Raw genomic sequence first — 7,080 nt, forward strand, 5'->3', positions numbered from 1 at the left:
CTAAAGCCTGTGGATTCCTCTTCAGAATAATCTTATTAAATACATAGCATAACATAATATTAAATATATAACATAACACAATCTTATTAAATTCCTAAATTGCACAGGGTTACAAAGAAAACCAATTGTTTTGAAATGCAATAAGCAAAGTATTTTAAAATTTTATAGACCCTAGATTAAGAATCACAAAATATGTTTAGGATTTAAGTCTAATGTAGAGACTGAGACCCTTCCTTACTTTTATATTTAAAAGTACTTAGTTGATCAAATCAGACTAGCAAAATCGATGGAAATTCTCTATGAACAAAGAGCTGAAAACATCTTTTTGCCACACTGATGAAATTTTTACAATCTTGCTACCTTTCTCCCATGTTCTTTACAATCTCAATTCCATAAGAGTTGTTTAAAATTTATGTCTCCTTTATAATTCATGAGAATGAGCTCAAATCCAAAAATCTTTGTTAAATACATATCATATGTAAAGCATTGTGCTATGCTTAGGAGATACAAATAAACAAGTAAAGCAGCTCAAATTCCTTTTAAAAAATGTTTATTTTAACACATTGCATTATGAATCATGTCGGGAGAGAAAAATCAGAGCAAAAGGGAAAAACCATGAGAGAGATAAAAAAAAAAAAACCCTCAAAAACCCCCAGAAAAAAAAAGGGAACATAGCATGTGTTAATTTACATTCAGTATCCTTAGTTCTTTTCCTGAATGTAGAAGGCATTTTATCTCCGAAGTCTATTGGGATTGCTTTGGATCACTGAATCACTGAGAAGAACCAAATCTTTCATAGATGATCATTACAGTCTTCCTGTTACTGTGTACAATGTATTCCTGGTTCTGCTTGTTTCACCCAGTATTAGTTCTTATAAATCTCTATCATCAGCTTGCTCATAATTTTGTATAGAACAATAATATTCCATTACATTTGTGAACTGCAACTTATACAGCTATTCGTCAGTTAATGGGCATCTCCTCAAAAGCAGCTCACATTCTAATGGAGGAGACAGTCCTTATGGAATGTTTCAGTTGTAAGTCATGAGAAAAGTTCTGATGTTCTTTTTGGTACAATCAGAAAACATTATGTCAATGAAACGTGTGTGTGTGTGTGTGTGTGTGTGTGTGTGTGTGTGTGTGTGTGTTCAATTATGTGGTCACCAAGGTTCTTTCAAATCTCAAGTTCTGTGATTCTTAATCTTTGGTAGAGTTTTGTGGTCACCTTGTTGAATAGTCTCTAAGTTCCCTGTCCCTCTAACTCACCTAGGACATGTGCAAAAGAACAGGTACATCCTGTTGATTTCATGCTTTAATAAATTAAAGTCCTAATACAAATAAGTGTGATCTTAACATATGGTACAGCTACCTTAAATTCCATAGTGGCTATTTAATATTTAAAGAAATGTTTATTTAAGGATAACAGAATACAGCTCAGTGTGATGGATATTTTCACTGTGTCATATTTGCTTTTGTTGTTATTTTTCCCCCCATGAATAAGTGAAGTCTTTTGTCATCTGCATTTAACAGAGACCTGAGATGTTTTGCTATAACAATCACTGTTATATTATATTAATTATATTATAGTATATTATATTACATTACATTATGTTATGTTATTTTATATAATATTATATTACATTACATTATATTATATTAGTAAATATTTACTGTTATGTGTCAGAAACTGTGTTAAGCAGGAGAGAAATAAAGAAAGGGACAGTCCCTTTATATCAATCTAATGGGGAAGACAACATGTAAATAAGTATGTGTAAACAAGTTAGATAAAGAATAAATTGACGGGGAGGAATTTGGGAAGATGGTAGAATAGGCCAGTAAATTTCAAACCCTCCAGATTTCTCCCACAAACACAACAAATTTGCAACTCAGGGTGAATGTAGACTAGTGAAACACAAAGGAAGACTTGGAGTAGAATAGGGATTCTCTTGGTACATCCCAAGAAGATCTGAAGAAAGACCCTAGAGATTGACCAGTGCAGGTATTTGCACTGCATGCTAGCTGTTCAGAAACCCCTGGAGCTAGCTGGGGTGGTTGGAGACTCAGCAGGAACCACAAAGACTTTCACCTTCCAGACTGCAGGCAGAATGGGTCTGAGTACTGGAAGACTAGGAACCTTTGCTGATGAGGAATGCCAGACCTAGCTGTGCTGCGGAATCCTGGTCTGGAAGGCAGAAGCAGTGGGGCAGGGGGACTGCTGGCTGTGGGCACTTGCGTGAGGGGGAGTTCTTGGTTTTGGATTCCGGGTCAGAGTGGAGAGCTGAAATGAAGCTAGAGATACCATGCCCCTACCCTACAATTAAAGAAGCTTACACTAATAAGTCTTATTTTAAAAAAAATGAAATGGCAAAGAAGAAATAATCCAACCATAGAACCTTACTATGGGAAAATCAAGGTTCAGAGGAGAACTCTGGATTAAAAAAGCTTCTTCTATTTCAAAGAGTAACATTAAATGGCTCGCTGTCCAGAGAGAATTTAAAGAAAAACTCAAAAAAGACTTTAAAAATCAAATGAGAGAGATTGAGGAAAAACTAAAAACTAACTAAAGAAAAGTTATCTAAGAAAAAAAAGAAAATTAAGGAAAAAAAGTTAACCAATTAGAAAAGGAGATATACAGTCTTAAAGATGAAAATAACTCTTTGAAAATTAGAATCGGGTAAGGAGAATCTATAAGAGATCAAGAAATAACAAAATACAACATAAAGAATGAAAAATAGTATGGAATGTGAAATCTAAGAAAAATAATAGATCTGGATAATAGATCAAGAAGAGAAAATGTAAGAATGATTGTACTATCTGAAAGCTATGAACAAAAAAAGAAGCTTAACAGACTAATGCAAGAAATAATCAATGAAAAATGTGATAGCACATGAAGGAAAAATAGAAATAGAAAAAATTTATCAATCACCACTTCAAAGAGATCCATTGTGGAGAACACATAGGAATATTATTGCCAAATTCTCAGATCAAAGAGAATATTTTGCAAGAAGAAAGAAAGAAACATTTCAAATATGCTGGAGCTACAACTAGAATTGCACGGGACTTAGTAGCAGCCACAACAAAAGGTCACAGGTTACTATGACATATTTAACATGTATAGGACTGCTTGCCATCTGGGGGAGGGAGTTGAGGGAGGGAGGGGAAAAATCGGAACAGAAGTGAGTGCAAGGGATAATGTTGTAAAAAATTACCCTGGCATGGGGTCTGTCAATAAAAAGTTATTTAAAAAAAAAAAAAAAGGTCACAGGTCCTGGAATCATATATACTGGCAATCAAAAAAATTACACCTGTGGCCAAAAATATCATATCCAGCAAAATTATCTATAAGATTGAATTTAGAAAAATGAACATTCAACAAACTTTCAGATTTTAAGGAATTTCTATCAACCAAAGCCAAACAGTAGAAAATTTAATATATAAGAGCCAATTTCAAAGATTAATTTGAAAGAACTTCATATGGACAAATTGTTTATTTTTTTCACATGGAAATGTATACCATATATTTTAGATTGACATCAGTAATTGGGTAGCTCAAAAGAAATATTGGGGCAGAGTTGAATATGATCTGACTCTAAAAAGCAAAACTGCCTAGTAACAGGTAAAAATAGTAATTATGTTATACAAATGAAGTGCAGAAGAATAGATAGAGACATTAGAGTTGGAAAGAGGGCCCATAATTTTCCCATTCATATTGAGAATGGGTTCAATAGGCAACAATCTAGATAGATAGATAGGTAGATATAGCAAAATTTATATAGAAATAAAGGAAGAGGGGTGGCAGGAGGGGCAGCAGGAAGGGTGGAAGAAGACAAGGGAGAGAGCCATGGGTGGGGAGAGATTAAGTAATAGTAAGGCAAATTAAGGAGCAGAATTAAAGTAGAAGAATTAGCAGGCATAAGAAAGAAGAGATATACAAAAATACTACAACAAGGAACAGGAGTAGTGTTTATTAGAAAAAAATAGGGCTAATAGTCATTGATCAAAGTCAATTGACAAAGTCAAACAAAATTCAATCAAGAAAAAAAAACCTACTTTACATGTCAGCCATATTAATATTGTTTCAGATGCATGTTTACATATAGATAAATGTGTATATATATATATATATATATATATATATTTTATATATATACATATCTATATTGGTAACACATATACAACACATTTATCTTTCTAGATATGTATGCATGTAGCTCTATATATGTGTTTATATAGATATATGTGTATGTGGGTATGTGTGTGTGAGTGGGTGTTAATATATAATGTATATATGTATATGTATATGTGTATATATGGTGTGTGTGTATTATATATTATAATAAAAAAATCTGTGCTTAACTGTAGCCTGCTTGAGGGTGGTAGGGAGATTAAAGGGGAAAAGAAGAATAAAGTGTAAAAAGTGTGCAGCAGAGAATAAAAGAACAACCTACATGGAAGTAAAGAAAAATGGACACATAATTTCTTCTATTATTATGTATATGCTTTCTTGAAATGGAAATTTATTGTTATATATTTTGAATCCTCCCCAAAGTTCTGCTTGTACAAAACAATGTTCTGTTTTGTTTTGTTTATTTTCCTTTTCTGTCTTTTATTTATTGTGTTTTTCTCTATTTGGTGTAATAAATAAATAAAAGAATATATTGGTAAAAACAAAGAGAAGGCACTAGAATTGAATGGAACTAGGAAAGACTTTATGCAAAAGGTAAGATTTTAGCTGGGACTTAAATGAAATCAGAGAAGCTGAGAAGTAGAGATGAGGAGGGAGAGCAATCTGTACAATGGAATCAGGAAATGAAAATATCTGGAGCTGAAAGATTGAGAATCACGTTTGAGGAACTGTGGTGTTCTCTTCTTTTTTATAATATGATTGTTCTCTCTGGGATCAGGTTTCTTGGAGGTTTTCTGGAGGTAGCCTTAGTTTCAGTTCAAATCAATAATCACTTCAAATGAAGTCAGCTGATAAAATCCAAACGTTTATTTTCTCCTTCAAAGTCTTGTGTCTTTCCTTGGGCCCAGTTAGCTTTCTTAGAGGCCTCTCCTTCCTTGGTTTAAAGAGCTCTTGCAGCTTGTCTTTTAGCTCTTCCAGCTTTTGCCTCTAGCTCAATTCTGACTCGTGGCTTCTCAATCTCCAACTGATGCTCCCCTATCAATCTTTTCGACTGAACTCTCCTGACTGAGCTCAGCTGTTTTTATGTTCTTTTAGAGGTGTAAACTCAAAGGTTGACTCCTCCTCTGAGAGTGGGATTATGGGAGGTGTGAATTCGGATATCTCATACTGAACCCTGAAATCTCCCAAATGTGTGAACTAATGTGTGAGCTAATGTGTGAACTCTCAAAGGTGTTAACTTAAAACATGGTTTCTATCGATTCCATTGCGTTATCACCTTGTTTCAAATTCTGGCTCATAACAAAGGACACCAAAAAGGCTCGTGTCACTGAACTGAAGAATACTTAATACTTGCAAGTAAGGAGTAAGAAGACTGGTAGTTTATGAAAGGCTTCTCACGCCAAATAGAAGATTTTATCTTTGATCCTCAAAGTGATAGGAAGCTCTCAGAATTTATCTATTAGGGAGTGGTAAGATCAGTTTTGCACATTGAGAAAATCACTTTGGTGGCTGGAGACTGAACTGGAGTTGTTATTGTATTTTGTTCTAGAAGAGGATCATAACATCAGAAAGGAGATGCCATGACAAGCAAATGAATTGGATTTAAGTGAGAGAGAGTTGTGTAAAGTCACCAGCCTCACTTTCTCCTCCAGAGCCATCTGGGTCTAGTGGCAAGATGTAGGTCAGGAGGACTAGAGATGATCCTAGGTGCAGTGGGGAATGAATTGGAGTGGGGAAATTAGTAGAAGGCAGTCCTACCACCAGACTATTGTAGGAATCCAGGAATAAGGGGATAGAGGCCTGTACCAGGTATCTAGGATGGTGGCAGGATTGGAGAAAAAAAGGAAACATGTATTGGAAGGATGGTGTGCCTTTGACATTAATAAGGAAATTTGAAGGAAGTGGGATGGGGTAGACAAAAAGACAATGAATGCAGTTTATCAATTGTTCAATAAGCACATATGTGTAGAAAGTCATAGTATGAGCCAATACTGAACTACGGATACAAAATTAAATAGTTCTTGCCTTCAAAGAGTGTACGTTCTTTTAGAGGAGAAAAAAACATGTACTTGTAAGTTTGTACAGACTAAATACAAAGTAGTTGAAGATAAATTGAATATAGTTTGAGAAGAAAGACACCAGCAATGGGAGATTAGTAAAAGTTTTAAGGAGTAGCTGATGCTTCAATAGTCTTGAAAAGGAAGTGAAGGAAGAGTACATACTAGAAAATGGAAAATGACAGTGTACTATGTTGAAAGAAGACAATAAGTAGCGTTATATTTCTTAACTGCACTTAGTTACCATTGGTTAGTTACCTCAGATATTTATAATGATTTACATTCCCAGTTGTTATTGTGCAATGCAATCTAAAGAAGAAATGTGAACCACCTCATTTAATCTTAAAGTTATAAAGAAACTAGCAGACATCCAGTTCAAACCATTTCTAAGTAGATTGTTTCTATACATTTCCAACAATTAGTTATCCAAACTTTACTTAAGTGACCCTAACTCCTCCAGAGCCGAAGCTCATTCTACTTTGGGACAGATTAAATTATTAGTACAATTCCTTGCACATTGTAGGCACTTACTGCTCATATTTTAAATTGAACTGGATTAGGAAGTTTTTCTTTATATCAAAAAAAGTCAGTTTTCATTCAACATCTACTCATAGCTCTTGTTTTTGTTTTGTGGGATGCATAAAACTAGTCTAATTTCTCTTTCCATATGATAGTCCTTAAAACACTTCTAAAGTCTTTTCCTTCCTATCCTAAACATTACTCTTTTGATCAATCCTGGTATGGCTAACAGTCTTCCTTTCTTTTTCTTAATCACTGTAGCTGTCTACCTGTCAACCTTTAACTTCACAGCATGACTACTTGCTGAAGATATAGAGACAAAAATTTAAAAAATCACTTCTATGAAGGATATTGCATTTTTCTCAGCTTCTCTGGAGG

Source organism: Antechinus flavipes, chromosome 6, assembly GCF_016432865.1.
Source record: "Antechinus flavipes isolate AdamAnt ecotype Samford, QLD, Australia chromosome 6, AdamAnt_v2, whole genome shotgun sequence".
NCBI lineage: Eukaryota > Metazoa > Chordata > Mammalia > Dasyuromorphia > Dasyuridae > Antechinus > Antechinus flavipes.